The 25125-nt window shown below is 40.5% G+C and overlaps 1 protein-coding gene and 1 long non-coding RNA gene across 4 annotated transcripts in view; one reads left to right on the top strand and one right to left on the bottom strand.

The window, feature by feature from the left end:
- The window catches only part of LOC142158623 (uncharacterized), a 62565-nt gene extending 40215 nt beyond the window's left edge, over positions 1 to 22350 (top strand). For 2 of the 3 annotated variants that reach the window (XR_012692818.1, XR_012692820.1), the window contains 2 exons: positions 10114 to 11212; positions 21002 to 22350. This is a non-coding gene — a long non-coding RNA (uncharacterized LOC142158623). The remainder of the gene's footprint in view (positions 1 to 10113; positions 11213 to 21001) is intronic. The other variant, XR_012692819.1, reaches the window with a different exon arrangement.
- Positions 1 to 25125, bottom strand: part of ADCY2 (adenylate cyclase 2) — a 1242889-nt gene that overhangs the window by 1210152 nt on the left and 7612 nt on the right. The gene's annotated exons all lie outside the window — the stretch shown is intronic.

Genomic DNA, 25125 nt, shown 5'->3' on the forward strand with positions numbered 1-25125 from the left:
CCAGTCCCTAGGTCCCAGCCTCTGCCTCCTGTTCCGACGTCCAGGCCTCTGCCTCCTGATCTGAGGTCCAGGCCTCTGCCTCCTGTTCCGAGGTACCAGCCTCTGCCTCCTGTTCTGAGGTCCCAGCCTCTGCCTCCTGTTCCAAGGTCCCAGCCTCTGTCTCCTGTTCCGAGGTCCCAGCCTCTGAGTCTGGTCCTGAGTCTTCAGCCTCTTCCTTTGCCTCTGCACCCGAGTCTTCAGCCGCTGCCTCTGCACCCGAGTCTTCAGCCGCTGCCTCTGCTCTCGAGTCGCCAGTCGCTGCCTCTGAGACGGCGCTTTCGCTACAGCCTGTTTCCGAGAAGGCGCCTCCTCTACGGCCCACTCCAGAGAGGGTCTTGTCCCTCCAGTCCTCTACAGAGACATTGCTGACAGTTCAGCCCAAGTTGCCGCCTAATGCGGTTCAGCCCGAGTTGCCGCCTAATACGGTTCACCCCGAGTTGCCGCCTAATGCGGTTCAGCCCGAGTTGTCGCCTAATGCGGTTCAGCCCGAGTTGCCGCTGAATCCGGTTCAGCCCGAGTTGCCGCCTAATTCTGCTTCTCATTGCCGCCTAATCCGGTTCAGCCCGAGTTGCCGCCTAATTCTGCTTCTCATTGCACTGACAGCTCTGAGGCTAATCACTCTGCCGCCCTGTCCGGGCCTGCTGCCAAGTCTGCCGCCCTGTCCGGGCCTGCTGCCAAGTCTACCGCCCAGTCCGGGCCTGCTGCCAAGTCTGCCGCCCAGTCTGGGACTGCTGCCAAGTCTGCCACCCGGTCCGGGCCTGCTGCCAAGTCTGCCGCCCAGTCCGGGCCTGCTGCCAATTCTGCCGCCCAGTCTGGGTCCTCATCCAAGTGTGCCCAGCCTGGGTCCTCCTCCAAGTGTGCCCAGTCCAAGCCGCCTATTGCGGAGGGTCTCCAGTTCGAGACGTCACCTACCTTTGAGGGGCACCTTTCTCAATTTAGTGCTCTACTGAGATTTTGTGCTTCTTATTTTCCCTCAGTACCTGGCCTTGTCAGTGACCCAAAGAGGCATGTTTTATTCTTGTTAGCAAATTTTAAAGGAGAGGCCATGGAATGGGCAAACCCTTTAGTTGAGACTAATCACCCCATCCTATCTGACTTACAACTATTTGTTGAGGCAGTAATCAGCAAGTTTTCACCATCTCCTGCAGCGCCATCTTGTGGGTCGCCTGTGCATTCTGCAACACTACCAAGCACAACAGTCCTAGAACTACCTTTGTGCCCCTCCCAGTTAGCTCAGACTCCAATTCCAAGGAAATCCTGTAAAAGGGTAGGACGTAAGAAGAGAGGAGGGTCTGCAGTGCTCTAACTTCGCTCTGGCATGACTTCTTTTGCCTTCCCACCCATGGATGAGGACTTTTCTGCCGGGCCCCCCATTGTGGACTATGATTCCGATGAACGTAACAATTTTTGGTAATCGGGCATCCGGAATCCGCCTTGGGGGGGGGGGGGCTGTCAGTATCTGCCTGCAAGCCCATTGCATTGCATGCTGCTTTGCCTGGCAGCTCCTGCATTTTGGGCATTATTGTTGTGTTTTTTATATAATATATATATATATATATATATATATATCTCAATATCACCATAAATTCCGCAGCGCAGAGAACTCACTCACATCAGTCCCTCTCCCATTGGAGCTTACAGTCTAAATTAAATTCCCTAACACACACACAACCAGAGAATTATAGAACTGTAAGCCTGACATCAATAGTGGGGAAACTACTGGAAGGTATTTTAAGGGACAGTATTCAGGATTACTTGGTACGCAATAAAATTATTAGTGGGAATCAACATGGATTTGTGAGGGATAGGTCATGTCAAACTAATCTAATTAGTTTCTACGAGGAAGTTAGTGGGAACTTAGACCAGGGCAGGACAGTAGATGTGGTCTACTTAGATTTTGCAAAGGCCTTTGATACAGTGCCACACAAGAGGTTGGTTTACAAAATAAGGGAACTGGGTCTAGGAATCAAAATTTGTACTTAGATCGAAAACTGGTTAGAAAATAGGGAACAGAGAGTTGTGATAAATAGAACATTTTTTAATTGGTCAAAAGTCTTAAGTGGAGTACCTCAAGGTTCCGTGCTGGGGCCACTCCTTTTTAATATATTTATTAATGACCTTGGTGATGGTTTAGAGAGTAAAGTTTCTATTTTTGCAGATGACACTAAACTCTGTAAGGTAATAAAATCAGAGCAAGATGTAGCTTCTCTACAGAGGGACTTAAATAAACTGGAGGATTGGGCAGCCAAATGGAATATGAGGTTTAACACAGATAAATGTAAGGTTATGCATTCAGGGATCAAAAATAAGAACGCAATCTATAAATTAAATGGAATTAATTTAGGAGAATCTATAATGGAAAAGGATTTGGGAGTGCTCGTAGACAGTAGACTTAGCAATAGTGCTCAATGTCAAGCAGCAGCTGCAAGGGCAAACAAAGTATTGGCATGCATACAAAGGGGCATAGATTCAAGAGAAGACAGTGTAATTTTGCCACTGTATAAATCATTGGTAAGACCTCATCTTGAATATGCAGTACAGTTCTGGGCACCACTCTATAAAAAAGATAATTTGGAACTAGAAAGGGTTCAGAGAAGGGCGACAAAATTGATAAAGGGTATGGAGTCATTAAGTTATGAGGAAAGGTTAGCCAGTTTAGGCATGTTTACTTTAGAAAAGAGGCGTCTAAGGGGAGATATGATTACTATGTACAAATACATTAGGGGTCAATACAGAGAGCTTTCATGGGAACTTTTTACCCCAAGGACCATACACAGGACACGTGGTCATCCCCTAAAGTTAGAGGAGAGGAAATTTCACAACCAGCAAAGGAAGTGGTTCTTTATAGTAAGGGCAGTCAAGATATGGAATTCATTGCCAGGGAAAGTTGTGATGGCAGATTCAATAGATATGTTTAAGAAAGGGTTAGACAAATTTTTAGCGGAAAGGTGTATCCAGGGATACGACCGTTAATTAAAATGAAGGATAGTAGTGGATATAGGGTAAAAATAGGACTGCAATATTGAGTCTGGGGGGATTTTTCACAAATGAAACAGATTGGCGGTTGCTTACTCTGGATTAATTTCAAATATAAGTGCAGGATCGCAGGCAAAATAGGTTGAACTTGATGGACTGGTGTCTTTTTTCAACCTCATCAACTATGTTACACACGCACCCACAGAGAGACACACACACAGATACAGACAGACAGACACACAGACCAGGGTCAATTTGTTTGCAGCCAATTAACCTACCAGTATGTTTTTGGAGTGTGGGAGGAAGCCGGAGCACCCGGAGGATACCCACGCAAACACGAGGAGAACATACAAACTCCTCACAGATAAGGCCATGGTCGGAAATTGAACTCATTGTGGCAGTACCTCTATTCACCAAAGGTGCTGCTATTGTGCCTTCCTTGTTAGTATTAGGGGTTAACCTCCTCATTAATTATCTCCAGCACCTGGGTGTTCCCTACTTAAACCTGTCACTCCCAGCATACATCGCTGGGAGTAACAGTGATCCCTACTAACTACCTGTTCACCTGCAACTGCTGTGTTCCTGTTACCTGCCTTCAGTATGTCCTTGCAATCCATGTGCTATACCAACATCATCCAGATTGTACCTTACTGCATTCTCTGGAAATGTATATGCAATACATATCTGTTTTCCACCATATTCTGGGCTCCTGAGCTGTGATTTTGCATTGAAACGTGACACAGATACATAGAGTATCATCTATGTACCTGCGCCCCTCCAGAAGATGTTCTTTATATGGGTTATTTGCCCAGATGTTCGTGTTTTCACAATACGCCATAAATAGTGGGTGAATTTGTATATAAATGTATATAAATAGGACACTCTACACACCTGACCTGATGGGTTTATCCCCAAGTGCTTATATTATATTAAATGACTGTGTATTATGTTATACATCTATTCACTATTTCAGCTATGTTAAAATCAGTCACACAAATGAATTTGATATTAATACCTATTTTGGAAGATAGGAATTACATTGTATATAAATATTACTAGCTGTGTAGTGTGCTGGAAATTATCAATGTGGATCTATTTTATTTGTTATATTCACTAAACACTTTCTCCCATTTACTGGTATGAACATCATTTACCTTGGCTTGTCTTATAAGACTAGGAACGCCCCCTATATTTCAAGGACCAATCAGCTCATTTGTGGGCGGTCTTATATAGTTTAAAGGGACTTTATCTCATGGAACTGTTCATTGCACTTTATTTTTCCCTGAAGAAGCCCTAGCGTTATTGTGGAGAAACGCGGTGGTATTAATATTAACACCAAATATTATTTATTCACATATATCTACTGCGGCACTAGAGACAATCATTCCATCTATTTGAACTGTCTACAGGTCGCGCCTGTTTAACTGCATGCAGTGAAAGTAAGTGTAAGCTAGGAGCCGGCTGAAGCTGAACTTGCCACTGCGCATGTGAGAGTTCGCGTCGCACACAGAATCCAACTCTCTCAGCATTGGACCCAAGTTTTCATCTGCCACCCGGACTATGGGGAGGTAACTATAAGATCACCAAAGAAGGTTATGCTATCTCTCCGAAGACTTTACATTGCCACAGCGGAGATCAGGAAACGTGAGTTGAAACTGTTTTCTATACAACGGAGTTCAGCGACTTATAACCACTATATCATACTGATGGAAGTATGTGATTGCATTTGTCTTTTGAACTCCGTACACACACTATTGGTGCACATTCAATTACAGCATTGGAACACTGCCCTATTGGTAACGAAATTTTTTTCTCGCTTCATATGAACTTTGGTTTTGGCCAGAATTAACCATTTTAGGTGATCACATTTTGAGTATATGTATCTTTTTTGGTTCTGTTGTTTTTATTATTCTTCATTATTCACCTAAATACTTCTACATACCTTTTTATTATTTGCATTCACAACCATTATTTACAAGAACAATTTAATTTGCCCTGCCACCAACTGAAGCAAGAGGTAATAACAAAGTGGAATTCCACCCTTTATATGCTTCTGAGGATGGAAAAACAGCGAAAAGCCATCCACGCTTACTCCTCAAGCTATGACATTGGGAAAAGGAGGGGGAATGTACTTTAGTCCAGCGCAGTGGAGAATACTTTCCGTGTTGTGAAAGGTGCTGAAACCACTTGAAGTAGTCACATGTGAATTGAGTTCAGACACTAATAGCTTGAGTCAAGTGATTCCCCTAATTAGACTTTTGCAAAATCAACTAGAAAAACTGGAGGAGATGAAACTAAGCAATTCCGCTAACTATGTCAGACTCGTAGATCAAGTACTTTATTCGCTTCACCAGGATCCAAGAGTTATCAACATCTTGAAATTGGATCACAACATTTTGGCAACTGTGTATGATCCTAGGTTTACGAGCGTTGTCTTCTCTTTCTTTACAACTGCCCAGATCTCAAGAGATGCAATGAGCTCCTGGTCAGCAACCTGACAGCTCAAGTGGTACATGACACAACGACGTCTCCTCCCTCAGTTTCTTTGGCAACTCTGCTAGGAAAAAACTTCCCAAGTCACCCAGTCGTGATGCAGATGAGTCAGCACAACACTTTGACATTTGGTCTGGTCTAAAAGAATTGCCCAAAAATCGTGACAGCCACCCCTCCTCTTTCTGTTTTAGCTATGATGCTGCCCAACTGCACTGGAGACTGCCAAGAACGCTGCTAACCTTTCTGTGTCTGTCTATGAAATGGCGCCAGATCTCCGTGGAGAGTGGTACTTATAGAATCCAAAACGAGTGAGATAAGACGACACAACAATGACATATTGCCTCATTTTCAGTTCCGAGTGCGCGTAAAAGTATCAAGCTGGCATGGCGTAGTACTCGGATCTGCGATGTTCCGGGGGGCTTGGTTTTGGAAAACCGAGCCCGAGCATCTCTATTAAATATACTCCCTAGTATTTTGGACCCCTGGATCAAAATGTTCTATTTTAAGAGTGTTTACTAAAGTACTAATAAAGTACTTTCCATTATCCTTGCTGAACCACCTCCATCTTCTTACTGGTATGACAATTTGGTATATTTAAGTTTCTTACCGCTAGTAACCACATGTAAAAAAGGAAAATATTGGCGCTTCTCTTCTACAAGTAAACCTGCTGCTGAAGAGAAAACTGTATACAAATATATATATATATAATATGCTTCAGCGCATAGTAAACTGTGTTGCAGACAATATAACTCATACACGTGAAAAAAAGATGCAAATAGTAAATGAAAAGTGTGTGTAAAATGTTTAAGCTCTTTTGCGGAAAAGGTAGTGGTTAAAGTCTTACCCTGCTCTTTCCCTGTTACATCATGCTGAAATGAACAGTACCCAAACTATCCCAGCCATGTTGACACCTTTAGAAACATTGCCAGAATATGCCCTTTTCTTACCCAACATGTTACCAAAACTCTTTTCCATTCTCTCATAATTTCTCATCTTGACTACAGCAAACTCCTGCTATCTGGCATTCCCCTCACCTACACAGAAACAAAAATTCCAATCACACTGGTTAAAGGGTCATCCAAGGGAGATTATATTTTAATTTGTACCAATTCAGAAATTATCAGATTTCCACACAGTATTAGTTTGAAATATATATTGGGAAGCAAACTTTGCCTCGTTAAAACTCCAGCAAAACATGCAACCTTACTGACAGATATATGTGTATGTAAGAATGTCTCACTCTTGCTATTACTAGATAGGGCTTAGGCGGGAGGGATAGAACAGTATATGATGTATGATAGCACTGCTGAAAGGTTTGAGATTCTTCCATAGGAATTAACAACCAAAATGATTACAAGTGAGTATATAGGTTAACCAGCTAACAATTAGCTGCTCATAGATAAAACAAATACCCAAGATTTATGCATATTTTGATACTGTTCTGAAGATATCAGACTTTCAAAACCAAAGTGTGGATAATTATTACTGTGATAATATATGTATGGTGTGAAAAGCATAAAAATTTTGAGAGCTGTTCTATAGACTATTCTAATAAACCTTTTGTGATTCCAAGGAAAATAAGAGTAGAAACATAAATTATACACACCTATATACAGCTGATAATTTCAAAGGGAACTAGACAATGCTTAAATGTTGACAAATCCCCCCAGCACACTGCTATAGCCAGCAACAGATCTGCTATTTCTACTGTAGATAAAAATGCAAAAGTCTCAGTTGCACACATTTGCAAATGTATGTTGAAGCCACCCACCACTCCACGGTAATTTTGCTAATAGGGTGGTCCTACTCTAAACAATGAGAGTCCCATATATTTGGGCCATACATATGTGTTTTTAAATTGAAAGCTAACTTACCAAAGAGGGGGGGATTTGTCTGTGTTTGTTCCTTTTAGGATAACCCCACCGTTTCATGTACCTGCTATAGCCTATAAATTGATTTGAGCAACTTCCAATTCTTTATTTGACTGAGAGGCATGTTGGTGTCAGTAGCTGAGGGGAAGTGCTGACATTGGATTGCTATTTGGAGGCTTCTGGGGTACCTCTTTGGTAAGTTAGCTCTCAATTTAAAAACACATATGTATGACCCAAATATATGGGACTCTCATTGTTTAGAGTAGGACCACCCTATTAGCAAAATCACCGTGGAGTGGTGGGTGGCTTCAACATACATTTGCAAATGTGTACAACAGAGACTTTTGCATTTTTATCTACAGTAGAAATAGCAAATCTGTTGCTGGCTATAGTTGTTTGCTGTGTTGTTGCTGACGGCATAACTCTCTAAAATTTTTTGGAGGGGGGGAGGAGGAGGGCTTAGATCCTTGGGTGAAGCTGAACCACTACTCCTGAACACGGGCCAGGGCCTAAGCCGTTCCTTGCCACTCCGTGTCGTAAATGGCATATTGACAAGTTTTCGTTTCTCCTCAGATGTTTTTAATTTCCTTTTTTTGGTAATTTTTGTGAACTTTGGGTTTTTGGATTTTACATGCCCTCTACTAGGAGATTGGGCATCGGCCTTGTCAGACGACGTTGATGGCATTTCATCGTCTATGTTATGAATAGTGGCAGCAGGTTCAGCATTAGAAGGAAGTGGGTCTTGATCTTTCCCTACTTTATCCTCCAAATTTTGATACTCCATTATATGCAGCACACGTTGTATTACAGTACTATTATTTAAATACTGCTGGAACAGTGAACAATTTTTAATAGATTGCAGCATTAATGTTTCTGGTCTGCAAGAACAGTGAACAATTTTTAATAGATTGCAGTATTAATGTTTCTGGACTGCAAGAACAGTGACATTTTTTTATATATTGCAGTATTAATGTTTCTGGACTGCAAGAACAGTGACATTTTTTTATAGATTGCAGTATTAATGTTTCTGGACTGCAAGAAAGGACAGTGAACAATTTTTAATAGATACTCAGCAGCACAGAGCACAGGACAAAAGCACCACTGGACTCAGCAAGGACAGAGCACTGGACTGATGCACCACTGGACTCAGCAAGGACAGAGCACTGGACTGATGCACCACTGGACTCAGCAAGGACAGAGCACTGGACTGATGCACCACTGGACTCAGCAAGGACAGAGCACTGGACTGATGCACCATTGGACTCAGCAAGGACAGAGCACTGGACACAAGGACAGAGCACCCCTACCCTACACACCCTCCCTCTTCCCTGATGTCAGGCAAAATGAAGATGGCGGCCGCAAGGTGAGTATTTATGACATCTGAGTTTCGCGAGATCCGACGCGAGACTTGGATGTCATAGCCTCGGTTTGGATTAGTTTGGCACCCGGAAGTTCCCGAACAGTGCTCGGATGGGCTCGAATTAGCGGAATCCGAGCCCGCTCATCCTTAGAAAATACACCTGGCTTTGAAGTTTAATTTGCAATTTTAAAAATGTTTTGCTGTTAATGAATCAGGGATTTTCAGATATCATTTTTAATTAGAGATTAATTAAGATTTAATGTTTTAAAAAATGTCATAAAGATGTACTATTTCAAGTGATTACAATACATCCATGGAGTGCCCTGAAAAACACAGTTCTTTTCCTGTATTCTCCTTTTCCACTGCATTCCCCTTACCCATATATCCCCACTTCAATCCATCTTAAATGCTGCTGCCATACTTATCTTCCTCTCTTACACTCCACATCTGCTGCACCACTTTGCAAATCCCTACACTGGCTCCCTGTGTCCTCCTGAATAATTTAAATTACTCACTCTTACCTAAAAAGCCCTCAACAACACCAGCCCTTCATAAATCTCTAAACTCATATAAAAGTACTCTCCCTCTTGTCCACTTTGATCGACCTGTGACATGTGCCATGTATCATCTCTGGTAACCACCATTCATCCCACTTACAAGAGTTCTGCCATGCTGCTACCCACTTATGGTATACCCTAACATGCCCAATCAGGCTTTCTCACCCATCCTTTTATTAGAGTTTACCTTATATCCAATAATATTACTCGCACTAATGCACCCTCACAACTGTCCCAATTATCATGGAATAATTCAGGAATGCAAATTAAGATTCTTTATTGTGCATGCACAGAGCTCACAAGTCAATAAGATAGCAAGCTGAGCTAGAAATAACTCTACACAGGCTGTTATAAGTTACCACACAAAGAGTCATAACATGGCACAATGTAATTGGCTACCCTGTAGTCACAAGGGGAACCTATTAGCATTGCATCAAGTGATAGGTTCAAACTTAGTTTCTGTTTATATATATAAAAAAAAATTTTTTACATATAAACTACAGAATATAAAAAAGAATAAAAGTTGGCTAAATATATAAATAGGAAATTGATATCCTGTTAAACTACTAACTCCACTGCACATGGGCAAACCATCCCCCCCCCTCTTTCCTCTGTGTTAAACACACATTGCCTTGACCTCATCTTCTGTCAATAACACAGGCGGATACTGGTGGCCCAGGGGAAGTAAGTAGCAGGATCGGTATGTTCTCCTGGAAATAAAAAGGTGACCATTGGTGAGATGGTCACTGGCAGCTAAGACAATGAATTGGACCTTGTTGTTTGATATGTAACCTGTCTCTCTTTTCTTCACCTGAAGAAACCAAAGGTCAGGCCCCAGTAAAGGCGGATGTACTAGTGTGAGGAGACGTGAGGTGTGGCTTCTGGATTGCTGTGGATAAAGGTACAGTGTGTCTCCTAGTTGTCCCCCCGGATCGGGTAAGTACCTGGAGTGTCGGCAAGGGAATTGCAGTTTGTGTGACCTTGTCCCCCTAGGCACCCGTTACAAACTTAAAGAATTCTACAGCCCTTTTTTCCAACACTGAAAGGATCTGTTGGTTCTGTAATTTTGCGTTCATTGCCATTCTAATTTTCATTTCTTGTATCTCTTATTGTCTTCTTTAAAACCCATTTGCATATGTTTTATGGCCATCCCTATTGCCCCCTCTCATATCTGTTATTACCATCCTTCTTGCCATTCAAATTTTGCATTCCTGTCTTCATTTCCCCCTTTCATATCTCTTTTTTCCAACTTCTTTGCTCCCTGCCAAATCTGCTTGTCATTCTCATTTCCCCTCCACTGTATGAGTGCCATCATCATTGCCCCTCTCCTTGCCCCCTCTCATGCCTCATTGACGTCCCTTTTGCCTCTGTCATGTCTCATGAATAAGAGCATAAAAAGTTGTACAGTGTCGCAGCAATAAATATCTTAGATGTGCAGTGTACAAGAGTGTACCACCTTACTTGTACCACTTGCACCACTCATAAGCTCCCCAAGCCCCCTATCATCAACCTCAACCCCATACTCGCATCCCCCCACCATACACCATGCCCCACCATTCAACACCACTGCCTCTCACCATAAATAGGAGCTTCTCCGGTCAATTCCCCCTCCCCCTGCCCCACTCCAAGATTCCCACCCCTGCCCCCCGGTTTTTGGCACCTGCGTACACTGCTCCTGTGTGCTCTGAGATGCCCAGGCTCGTTGATTAGGCTCCCACAGATTACAGGAGCACATATTGCCGGTTTCTAACATGTTTTCTATTTCATTACCAAAGATGGTACAGGGTGAGGGAGTTTTATAGGCCACGCACCAGATCTTCACAGCGGATCACATGCAGCAGTAACCGATGACGCCATTCAGCATGATGTACAGGAGCAAAGGAAAGGAACCCCATGGATGCGGGAACGCGTATTCAGTGAGTTTGACGCACATACTGCATTTTTTCAACACAACATGACAATTCATGATAATACAGTTTCGGCTCATCAGACACTCACCAGCGTCCGCTTAGTCTGTTGCGGCTATTACAGGCCCACCTCAATAAGCACAAAGTCGCATAATTGGAAGTACAGGCTGGCGACACAGTTAAGGAGACTATTTCATCCCTGTTGATTGTTATCAGGGGAGAGGCTTATAAGTCATTCCCCACTTGGATGGCAGGCCTTTTATATGTTGCAGCGGGTTACGTTATGGCAGGCTTGAACTTGCTTTGTTTACTCCATATGAGAAGCAACATTTTTATCTATGAGGAGGAATTAGTATGGCGTCCATATGATGACCATTTTATAGTTATAGTTTTATAGTTGAGCTTAATGACCAATTCTGCTTACCACTGGGTATTATGATGAATGTGTAAATCTGGTTGGCCTGGATGAAAACTGGGCAGAGTCGCCATGCTTACTTGCATTGGGACAACCTTTACCACACTGGGGATGGGGGTGTTGGGGTTGGCGCCCCTCTCCAGTCAAAATGGGTATTTTGCCTTTAATACATATGTCTAAAACTCTATACTTCATGCCATCAACACAAAAAGGTTTGATTTCTAATTAATTATCTCATGTGCAGGCATTTCCGGTTTCATTATTTCATTTATGGACGATTAATATGCAATTTTCTTATACATGTTTTATAAATGACAACTACTTTTTATATCAGACAAGGTTATATGTGCATTTAACATTGTTTGATTACAGGAGGGGAATCTATAGGTGCTAGTTAATTCAAGAGGCAAGTACCCCTAAAGTCTGCATGTGATTATCAAGTTCCTGTTGATTGGTTGACACAAGTTTAGATCTACTCTTGCATCTAGGGGATCACGTCCCCATGTCAGACAGCATCGTGCATTTCAGTATATCTATCATTGACTGTGGATACCTTCATGGAACTATACATTTTTCCTTCTGCATTGGATGCTGGGCACTTGGAGGGATAACTGTTGTCCCATGGTTTCCCACTACACAGTGAATTGCTAAGCATGGGAAATAACTAGTCTATGGGTCAGAGAGTATTCTGTGCCTTATTATTAGCAGACTCTGAATTAGCAATCAATCTATAAGTAAGTAAACAGAATCTGTAAGTCCCTATCGGTGCTTTACAATTCATGATACGCGTTTGGCTTAGTCTGATGCATCACGGGTGTGTTCATTATTTAAACTTGTATTAATCAATATAGAAACTCTCAGCTATTCAATGATTTTGTGACTGCAGAGTGTAAATAGATTGTTATTCTGTGATTGCTAAGGAGCTTATCTCCGTTTTAGAAAATCTATCCACAATTACCCAGATAGTATTAAACTTCTTGCTAGGTGGAAGGTCTGTAAGATAGTCCATGCTAAAATGGGTCCTGGGTTTGAAAGGAATAGGAAGTGGACGAAGTGGTCCTGCAGGAGCTTGATGGGAGGACTTGAAACGAGCGCATTCATCACAAGCGGCCACAAAGTCCTTAACGTCACCTCGGATACTAGGACACCAATAACCTCGGGAAACAACTTCTAAAGTTTTCAAAACTCCGGCATGACCCGCGAAGTGAGAGGAATTGTACCAAGAGAGAATTCTTTTCTGAGGGGTACAAAAGTTTTACCTGGAGGCGGGGTAACTGAGGTTGTAGTGGATATTTGAATATATTTCAGTTCTAAAATTGGACGATCAGGAGGGTTCTTGGAATCCGAGATAGAAGTGAAGGATCGGGATAGAGCGTCTGCTTTTCTGTTTCTGAAGGCAGGTTTGAAGGTAATAACAAGTTCAAAACGGGAGAAGAATAGTGAGCATTGGGCTTGCCGTGGCTTCAGACATTGAGCCGACTGAAGATAGAGTAAATTCATATGGTCGGTAAAGATAGTGATTTGATAATTTGATGACGGGCTCCTTCCAGAAGATATTGCCACTCCTCCAGTGCCGCTTTCATGACTAATAGCTCCTTCTCTTCAATCGAATAGCTCCTCTCTGCAGGTAGCAGTTTCCGAGAGTAAAACGCACAGGAATAAACTTTATTCAAAACTGACTTCTGTGATAGAAAAACCCTTATTCCGATGTTGGAGGTATCGATCTCTAGGAAGAATGGAGGAGAGATGTCTGGTTGTTGAAGTATAGGAGCAGTGAAGAATGCTTCTTTGAGGAACTGAAATGCATGAACCGCATCAGAAGGCCACTGCATGGTGTTGGAACCTTTACTGATGAGATCAACAATACGGGCAACACTTTCTCAGGATCCATCTCAAAGCCTGACCTAGAGATCAGGTAGCCTAAACAGGAAATTTGTGGAAGTTCAAAGGAGCACTTCTCCAGCTTGCAGAACAGTCAATTTCTCCATAATCTGGAAAGCACCTCAGGCACGTGTTGTTGATGTGCAGAAACATCCTGGGAAAAAATTAAAATGCCGTCCAGATAAACGACCATACACACATAGAGAAGGTCTTGGAAGATCTCATTCATGATACTTTGAAAGATGGCAGGGGCATTACACAAGCCAAAAGGCATTACAAGGTACTCACAATGACCGTCCCGTATGTTAAAAGCGGTCTTCCATTCATCACCTGCCCTGATCCTAATAATCTTATAAACTCCATGGAGATCCAGCTTAGTGAAAATTCGAGCTCCGCTGATGTGATCAAAAAGTTCCGTGATTAGAGGAATGGGGTAACGGTTCTTAATCGTTATAGCATTAAGACCTCGGTATTCAATACAGGGTCGTAATGTACCGTCTTTTTTTTTTTACAAAGAAAAATCCCGCTTCGGCAGGAGATGTAGAAAGTCTATTGAAACCACGCTGAAGATTTTCCTTAACATAGTGAGACATAGAAATAGCAGCTCCTTTGCTGGCTATAGCAGTGAGCTGGGGGATTTTTCTCTGTGTTGTTCCTTTCAGGATAACCCCACCCTTTCATGCACCTGCTAAGAGCCTATAAATTGCTTGAGAAAATTCCACTTCTGTATTGTTTGAGCGGCATGTTGTTATCAGTAGCTGATGGGGAGTGCTGTTGCAGTATTGTCATTTGGTGGCTTCTGGTGTACCTCCTGGTAACTTAGCTCTCAATTAAAATTTACATATGTATGACAAAAATATATGGTACTCTCACTGTTTAGAGTTAGGACCACCCTATTAGCAAAAGCGCCATGGAGTGGCGGGTGTCTTAACATACATTTGCAAATGTGTGCAACTGACACTTTTGCATTTTTTCTTACAGTAGAAATAGCATCTCCTTTGCAGGCTATAACAGTGTGCTGGGGGATTTTTCTCTGTGTTGTTCCTTTCATGATAACCCCACCCTTTCAAGCACCTGCTAAGAACCTATAAATTGATTGAGCAACTTCCGCTTCTGTATTGTTTGCTTGAGCGGCATGTTGGTATCAGTAGCTAATGGGTAGTGCTGTTGCAGTATTGCCATTTGGTGGCTTCTGGGGTACCTCCTGGTAACTTAGCTCTCAATTTAAAATCACATATGTATGGCCCAAATATATGGGACTCTCACTGTTTAGAGTTAGGACCACCCTATTACCAAAAGCGCAATGGAGTGGCAGGTGGCTTAACATACATTTGCAAATGTGTGCAACTGAGACTTTTGCATTTTTATTTACAGTAGAAATAGCACATCCTTTGCTGGCTATAGCAGTGTGCTGGGGGATTTTTCTCTGTGTTGTTCCTTTCCAGATAACATCACCCTTTCAAGCACCTGCTAAGAGCCTATAAATTGATTAAGCAACTTTCACTTCTGTATCGCATAGTCAGATATAGCCTGAGTCCCGGGGAAGGAGAGTGGATAAACCCATCTTCTAAGAGGTATTTTGCTAGGCTGTAGGTCTATGGGACAATCCCAAGGTCAATGAGGTGGGAGATGTTCAGAGCGGACCTTGTCGAACACATCAGCAAAAGATGAATACTGAGGAGGAAAGCAGGTTGAACCACAAGAAAGGATTTGAGGTGCGCTCCAGTCCACTTGTGGGAAATAGAGGTGAAGTAAGTGTAGGCCTAGGATGAGAGGGCTGGTAGCAGATGGTAGGATCAAAAAGGAAATCAGCTCCTGGTACAAAACACCTAATTGTAAGGTGAGGGGCTTGGTGCGTTCAGTGATGACCCCATTAGCATATGAGATCCATCTATTGCGGTGATAATGATTGACCTCCCCAGAGGAATGACAAGCAGGGACAACTGTGACACTAGCGAATGAAAGATAAAGTTTCTGGCTGCCCCAGAGTCCAACAAAGTACGGGAGGATAAAGACCCTGCAGGACCAAGCAAGGTGACAGGAAAGGAGCAAATACTAGAGTCTGAATGAATTGGAGAGGATTCAAAAGACCACAGCCTGACCTCCCCAGAACAGGTTAGGGTTTGACATTTCTCGTTTTCTTAGGACAGTAACTAAGCATGTGTCTAGGATCAGCACAGTAAATACATAATCTGTTTTTCAATCTTCATTCTAGTTCCTCAGGAGTCAAACTAGAATGAGTCTACCGAAAGGAACCGGATGTTTAAATCAAGGTGCCCGTCTGACAGGCGTACGATGAGGGAGCTCCTTTTCTGAAGATCATTCCCGAAACTTCAAATCAACACAATTACACAAAGGAATCAATGTATCCAAAGTAGAGGGTAACTCTTGGAAGGCCAACAAGTCTTTGATTCTGTCGGATAGACCTTGCCAAAAAGTGGCCAATAGGACATCATTGTTCCACTGAAGTTTTGAAGATAATGTGCGGAACTGGATGACGTACTGCGCCATCGAATGGGATCCCTGTCGAAGTCAGAGGATGCTGTAGGCAGCAGAAGTGACCCGCCCAGGCTCATTAAATATTCTCCGGAATGCAGCAATGAAGGCTGAATTGTTGAAGAGAAGTGGATCATCTCTCTCCCAACGGGTACAGACCCACGCCAAAGCCTGTCCGGAGAACAAAGATATTATACGAGTATATGCCACTTTCAAACTGGATAGAGCACTGGTTAAGGAAGCCCCAACAGGATTTCAGTTCTCCATCGAATTGGTGGGAGAGGGTAAACGTAAGGTAGATGCAGAAGCAGCAACTGGAAGTTCGGTTACAGAGGACTCATCAGGGGGATCCAGAGCAGGAGGGGTTGCTGCCACCTGCAGGGAATCAACACGGGCAACCTGTTCTTACTGTCACGCTGCCTAGGATTTGCAGATCCTAATCTGCCAGGTTTGAGGTTAATCTACTAGGAGTCTAACGTATCGGCTGGTCTTCTCTAGGGACCCTCGCAAGAATGTATGGGTTTAGCTGCTTCCACTACGCAGGATGCGACCCTCTAGAGCGTACTTGCTGAGATTAGCAGGGAATAGACAAAGGCAGAATGGAACCAGGCTATGAGGACAGGATCTGCAGATGTCAGGGAGTAACCACCCAGGGAGTCTGTGGGGTGCAGAGTATTAGCACTGGAATGGTGGAGATGAGAGCAATGATCTGCGGCTGCAAAGTATACCACTGGAATGCTAAGATGAGAGCGATTGTCTGCGGCTGCAGAGTAATACCACAGGATTGGTGGAGTGTGAAGGACTGCGGTTGTAGAGTATTACCACTGGAATGGCGCGATGAGAGCAATGGTCTGCAGCTGCAGATTATTACCACTGGAATGGTGGAGAGCAATGAACTGGGGCTGCAGAGTATTACCACTGGAATGGTGGAGCTAGGAGCAATGCAACCTACACAAAACAGGTATTAGACCTGAAGAACAGGCAATGGGAAGAGGGAGGAAGAACCTTGAATAGTTGGAGAGCAGATGAGGACCAATAGGAAGTTAGGGAAAGTTTTAAAGAGATCTGCAACATAGATGGCGCCCATCTGGAGCGGAAAGGGGACACCCGCGGTAAGGTAAGTGAGCCGGGTCTCCGTTTAGTAAAACCGAAAAACCCGGCATATGACAGTTTAATTCTGCATCATCAGTTTATCTTTGTTCATTTCCCCTATGATCCCCCCTAGAGATTGTAATACAATACAAGAGGGGAGAGGCAGGACTTAAACTAAACTATTCACATACCCTTGATTGGTGCGCTGCAATATCTATTACTGTTAATAGAAACATGATGTGATTGGCTCTGAGATATGACATTAGAATAGGGGCCAGGCCAATAGGCTATTTAATGCACATGACATGCTCTGGTTGCCTTGAAAAAGCTGTACTAATTATAGACTTTTATGTAGGGAGTCTCACGCTACTATCCTAACCCAATCTTACACACCATGTTTGGAAAATTATTTCTGAGGTACAATTAATCTTCCGCTATTAATAGGATTTCAGGGACTTTGTATAGTAGAGTTTGGAGATAAACACTCACCAGCTGATACTGATTCATAGCCTTGTTAACCCACTATTAGATGGGATTTTGCTGGATATCAGCGCATAGCTCTGTACTTGTCATTGGTTCAGATTGACCATATCTTTATTAATGTACAAAAGACTATTAGAATTCAATGCAATCTTGTATATACATAACCATTATCATATGGATATTAGACAGATATTATTCTCTTGTATATCAGTACTGATTTATTGTTATAACATCTATATAGGATCATTATATAAACAGACTATTACCAACTAAGATATATTTATCTGTTCTCCTCTATTAAGAGGTGTCCAGGGATTGAGTATAGTAAAGTTTGGTAATAAACACTTGCCAGCTGATACTGATACGTAGCCTTGTTAACCCACTACTAGATTGGATCTAGGCTGGATAACAGCATATAGCTGTATACTTGCTACTGACTAGCCTGACAATATCCATAGAGAATTAATAAATAACAGGCTCGTAGAATTCAATGGAATCCTAAATATACATAACCCATCATATCGGCATTAGACAGGATATTATTATCTACCTGTATATCAGTACTGATTTATTTTTATAACATATATATAGGATCATCATATAAACAGACCATTAACAACTAGGATATATTTATCTATTACATGAGTAGAGTTAATTTAGGCATATACCTTTATGCCATAAATTTGTGTTGATTGGATATTAGAAAGTCTCTCCAAAACACAAATAATTTGTGGAATAAGTCAGGATATTCATATTAATCCCTTTATTGGATTTTTGTGATATATGTTTCTCTATCACATTATGTTATTTATATGACAACATATCCCTTCATATTTAATATGGTTTAATAAATATCTATTATGAGAATTGGTATAATATTTACATATGATTTTGAACACATAGTTTATTGCAGTTGATCTGCAATTTTTAAATCACTACCACTCACTGTATTTTATTTTTTCTTGTTTTAATATTTTGCTAGCTTTTCCTTATTAGGATGACATCATTTTTAAATTATTCTTATAAAGTTTATAATTTTCCATAAACCTATATAGTAATACTTTTCCATATACCCTTGAGTGCCCCTTGAGACCACCTCTTTTGCCTCTTTTTGTACTTGCCTATATATTAGGTGTAAGGGCGCACCATTCAGGGAATTATAAACATTCATGTACCTGATAAATAGGTTTCATATTTATGGACCTATTTTGGAGATATGGATTCTGATATACTTAGATATACTTAGTGCGGTTATGTTTTTTCTTTTCCTGTTTCTTTTCTATTGGTCTACTGTAATCTCAATGGGAATTTTGCAATCCATAGGTAAAAAAACGAAAACCATAGAGCATACGGATTGCTCAAGAGGAGCACCTGATGCAAAATGATTCAAGCTCCAGTGACCGGCTAGTTATTACCTAGGTGTAAATGAATGCAGGATGCCCCTATCAATTACACAAGTCAGCATAAATATTTATAGCAGTGTAAATAAAGATCACTCTAAAAATGGACTGATTGTCAAGCAAATGTCGAGAATTTAAAAACAATAGACTTTTGCAAAGAAAAATTAATTTTTTAAACCAATTCCCTAAACTAATCTTCTGTAATGATATAACCATGGAAAGTGACTATATTATAGCTGGTTGTTTTTCTCTGCAGTGCATTTGCATTATAAGGAAACAATAGTTAACACAGATGGAATAGAGAATCCAATCCTGTATATGAGTCAAAAGTTGCTTCCAGGGGACCAGAAATATTGTACTGTGGAGAAAGAATGTCTTGCCATAAACTGGGCCACAGATCATGCAACATTACGGTGGATTCAGAACAACTGGTAGGTAAATACCAAAGTAACCTTCTGGTTCTTGGCACTGTAACCTTTCAGGTTCATAGTAGAAAACAGACCCGGGCATATGTTGTAGTGGTTTGGAGGGATATTTTCCACAGATAACAGCAAGCTGACAAGGTGTGTCTGCAGTGAAAGCAATCAAGCAGAGCACCTGATGAAAACCACCTATCCACCTGAAAATCACCTATCAAGTCAGGGCTGTGAGAGGAATGTCAACTATTTAAACCTGTCATTTTCATTGCTCATTTATGACCGACGCCAGATAGTGGCGGGTGTCTAGGGAGCTTGTCCATTTAGCATTAGGGTTCTGAAAAGGTGTGTGGAACTTTATGTTGTCAATTACTTTGCATCCTGACAATAAAGCAAAGTATAAAGCAAGAAGTTATTTGTGTGGGCATCACCAAAAGGGTGCCCATGCCACAGTATGTGTTTTATTAAGAGGACATTAGAAGACACTAAGGTCTGAGTCATTAAAGAGAGCAAAGCATAAAAAAGGAGTAACTTTGCACCTGGGCAAAACCATGTTGCATTGGAAGGGGAGGTAAATTTAAAATGTGGGGACAGATTTATAGTTAGGGTAGGGGGTGTCCTAGATCAACTTTAAATTTCAATGTAAAAATAAAGCTATCAAGTATTTGTGTGCTAGATGAAAAAACAGCCAATATTTAACTTATATGTAAAATAATAAACTAATTTGCATTGTAACATGGTTTGTCCCGGAGAACATTTACTCCTTTTTTTGCCTTACTTTCCTTAATGACTCAGGCCTTAGATGTACATATATATGTATATAATGATTTGAGAAGTTAACTGCTTTGTGTTACAAGGATAGCTGGTTTGGCTTACTGCTTGGCAGTCCCAGAGTGCCGAGCAGTAAGCCATACCTACAGGACAAGCCCAGATGAGAACCTAGAAGAATGAGCCTCAAATATTAAGAAATTATAGGATTGTCCTTGTAATAAACCACTCCTTTCTCTTTACTCTAACAAAAGTAGCTGCTGATATTGAAACTTTCATTGCATTCAGGATTGAAGCAAGATAATGTATTATATGTGCACGCTATTATTTTTATAATTAAAACCTTTTATGTCTTTTAATTTTCTTGGTTCTTTTGTTTTGAACATTTAATTATTGCATAAATAGATAGTATTTGATGCTTCCAAATTACTGTTCATTGTTTATAACAAATACACAGAACCTATGACATATGTTTTAATTGTGAACCACTTGCTCTAGGGGTAACCAACATATATTGTATTTCTAGGAAGTGCAGATCACCATCCACCATATAGACAGCATTTGAGGTTCAGGGACACAGAAAGGGCCAGTACTAGTAAATATAAATTTTTTAGTATCCTTACTTTCTGACAACTAAGTTTCTTTCACATTTCCACATTACATTTATAGATCCTTACATTTAGATTAGCATGATTGTGATTATGGTGTACAATTATTAAGTATTTATAATCAATAGATCTTTTTTGATATGTTTGACTATTTCTTTTCCTAATATTTGGTTACCAATTGGTGTACTTGTTAGTTACAAAAGCTCTTTAACTCAACAACGCTTCATCCTCCTATACAGTTCATCTCTGCACAGCTCATCCTCTGTGGAAGTAATCTGGTCCAACCACCTTGACAACTCAACCTCTGTGGCTGTATTACAAACCTGGTGCCTGCACAGCTCATCCTTCCTTGAAGTATTCTTGTTGATCATGGGAGAACTCCAACTCCTAGGGACAACTTGTTCAAGTACAGCTCAGTCTCTGCATCAAGTGGTAGACTCATCAATAAAAACAATAATAACATTTGGTAATAAAATAGGTATTGGTAAATTTTTTTGCTACTTTTGGTGTTTGGACTGAGAACTTTTGCCAATTTTATAGGTATTCCTTAGTTTACCTATAAAATTAGTTTACCCTTTTATGTTCAAAATGAGAGGAGGTTGAGAAAACAGAAAATATCCCAATAAAGAAATGTTCAATTTCCCTTAATATGGTAAAATGCTGTTTGTGTCTCCATAATTCCAATCAAATAACTTAAAGCATTAATATTTTTTCTTTTTATTTATTAATGTCAGAGACCATGCATTTTTTATTTTGATAAGAAGAAAACCAGTCCTTGCATATCTCTAGCTATAGTGTCTGTCAATATATGTTCTTTATGGAATGCATTTTGTTTTTTCTGCAAATTTCACAGCTGATTATTAAATCTCTTTTCTTCCAACCACATGTTCTCTACAGGGACCTTATACTGAACAGGTTGTCAGAAAATGATTTGTATCGATTATTAATGCATGTACACACTTCATAAATTTAGTGTAATTTCTTCTGTGTAAATAAAGCAAGCGTGTACAGTCTTTTTTTAACATGGAGAAGACCCTCAATAGCACTTTTTAATTTAGTTGCCCTTCTCTGCATTCTTGTCTGTTCCAGAAGATGTGACTTGAATTTTATCAGCATATTCAAGATGAAGCATCATCAATGCTTTAAAATGGAGCAAAATATACTTTTTTGGGGGATGGCGGGAAAAATAAATGTGCAGTTTGTAACGTGATTTTAAAATCACCATAAATCAGATATGGTTTTCAAACACAGTGATTAGTAATGTGCTACATGTGTAAAATCGCATCTGTTGCGTGGAAGTTTTAAAATATTAAAAAAACATGCTTTCAAGTTTACCGCAAACTGCAAGCCAGTGTGCAAACCACAGATTTGCAACAACAAAAAATTCATGCAATAACCATTTGCTCTTGGTTTAACCCTTTGAAATGTGTCCAATTTTGACAAATATGTATCTTTAAGCTCAGGAGGCATATCTAGGCCTGCTGCAAATTTATTGATGACATCTGTGTTTTGGTTGAATTGGTATGCCATTTTTAAAGGTGTACATATTTTAAGATTTAAACGTATGTATTTTAAAAGTCAACTGTAAATCAAGTACCTTTTTATATGCATCATACTCAAAATGTATGCGATATGACCAATCTCACCAATGAAAAACATGTCTAAAAATGAGTGGCTTTTTGTACAGTTCTCTGTGTTATTTTACAAACTACTGCTTAATATATTGCACCATTTTTATGGATCCCAGGTCACAAAACAAGCATTATAGTATATGATATGTTGTTTGAAAAAAATGTGGTTTATGTAGTTTTTAGTTTGATAAAGTAAAAAGTAAAAGTGAAAATCACACAAAAGGCCACATTTTAAACTGTGATTTGGAAAATGACCCTTCCAATATAAAATAGCATCCTGCTGTTTTTAAATGCTGCACATTGGTATCAACTGCTGTTGCACAATCCATGATCTACAAGTATTTATATATCTTTCCCCATCATGGATTCCCCCAACATTAACCTACAGAATGTGTAAGCTGCATGCACAGGTTTTTGTGTTATCTACAAAGACAAAAATGGGACTTTTTTAACATTATAATTTATAAACAAGTTAATGGCATTAGTTTTAAGACTAACACTATCACTAACACTTGTGTAGACCACTTATGAGTTTAGTTCAATTAGAGAACTGTTCAATGACATTGTATTTTAGCCAGTGTTCTACCAAGGAACATGCAGGCCAATAGAATTATACAGCAATAAATGTATAAACAATAAACAGTGAGACACAGTTCCAAACGCTTTCGCAAACTCTAAATATACAGTATGCACTGAAACCCTGAGTAAAATTTTCTACTTACTTGTAAAATGCAAATAGATTTCAATGATGAATTGATCTTTTATAAATCCATTCTTGAACGTGATCTCTTAACAACATTCCCAGTGTCGTTCACACCATAAACGTTAAACCTACTAGTCTATAGGTACCAAACAGAGACCGCAATTATTTTTTGAATATAGGTGTCATCTTTGCTTTTTGCCAATTCAGTGCCTTACCAGTTGCCTTACCAGTCAGTAGAGAGCCTTTAAAGCATAAATAATAGTTCAGTAATATCTAATCTTTCAGAAGACTTGCAGATGTAAACCGTCTGGTCAAGGTGGTTTACATACATTCATTCTCTTTAATCTTTTTTTTGGGCCAACAGCCTTGGAATCTTTACTGTTGATGTACAAAAACACTTTTATATTTAGTCTTTTTTATTTGATCTTGCTCCCTTCGGAAGTCTGCTTCTCATTCTCTATTTTCCAACTCTTGTTGCAATGCTTGTAACTCATGAAAGATGTGCAAATTTTCTAAATACGCTTATTTGTTATCTCTTTTTTGTTCACCTTTGAAAAGTCCAGATAGATTTTAATGTTATCTTTTGTACTTGTTAACCAAATGATTCAATTCTTAAACCTTGTGCTTAAATCACTTTAAACAACACCATTGTGTTCTGTAGCTTTTCCTAAGAACACTTCCTCCCAATCTATCTAATGACCTAAGCTTGGGGAAAACAGTTTAATGATTTTGTCATATCAACATTAGGGATGTGCACCGGCCACTTTTGGTGTCTCCTGTTTTGTGTTTTGGATTTGGATTTGCTTGAGGTTTTCGGTTCGGATTTGTTTCGCAAAACACCTGACGAAAGGTTTTGGTTCGGATTTAAGGTTTTGGATTCAGATTTATTTTGAAAAAAACATAAAAAGTGTTAAAATCAAGTTTTTTGGTTTATTTTCACTCCTACGCTATTATTAACCTCAATAACATTCAATAACAATCATTTCCACTAATTCCCAGTCTATTCTGAACACCTCACACCTCACAATATTGTTTTTAGTCCAAAACGTTTCACCGAGGTAGCTTTCTGGACTGCATAGTGCAGTGGTCCCGGTACACAATTTGGTACCGGGGCCACAATACTTCCGCCTTCAAATGGTCTGAATTCCACTGCACAGCTGCCTGCTCCTACATCCTCTGCAGCATATACAGGGTGTAGTTCGAGCGTGTCAATACCTCTTGTTTTTGACGATGACAGGTCATTTTCATTAATTTATGATTTGGCAGCAACAGTCAACGTTGTTTAATATCTGATATGCCTCTATCTGGACTGCAAAGTAGAGTGGCCCCGGTACCCAATTTGGTACCGGGGCCACAATACCTCCTCCAACTTTCAAGTGTAGTGTTTATAATTTATAAAAACTACAGTAGTTAGAGCACGTCAATAACTCTTGTTTTAGACGACCATGGTACAGAGCATTCATCATTGAGATCCCATCAAGTATGTGAAAGACAGACAGGGTCGAAGTGTTATTTGTTGACTTTGTTAACAAAAAAACTGTCCCTGTTGCAAATATTCGTGCAATGAAGGCTTAGATCCTTGGGTGAAGCTGGACCACTAGTCATGAACACGGGCCAGGGCCTAAGCCGTTCCTTGCCACTACGTGTCGTAAATGGCATATTGCCAACTTTACGTTTCTCCTCAGATGATTTTAAGTTTCTCTTTTTGCTACTTTTTGAGAACTTGGGCTTTTTGGATTTTACATGCCCTGTACTAGGAGATTGGTCATCGGGCTTGCCAGACGACGTTGATGGCATTTCATTGTCTATGTCATGACTAGTGGCAGCAGCTTCAGCATTAGGAGGAAGTGGGTCTTGATCTTTCCCTACTTTATCTAAATTTTTGTTTTCCATTATATGTAGCACAAGAGAGCGTACCCCTAAGCCACACACACTCGGCAAAGCCTAAAAATTATATGCGGCACAGGAGAGTACCACTGGACTTATACTGCTGAATCAGTGAACTTTGTAATATAGCAGTACCACTGGA

The sequence above is a fragment of the Mixophyes fleayi genome, chromosome 5 (genome assembly GCF_038048845.1).
Source record: "Mixophyes fleayi isolate aMixFle1 chromosome 5, aMixFle1.hap1, whole genome shotgun sequence".
NCBI lineage: Eukaryota > Metazoa > Chordata > Amphibia > Anura > Limnodynastidae > Mixophyes > Mixophyes fleayi.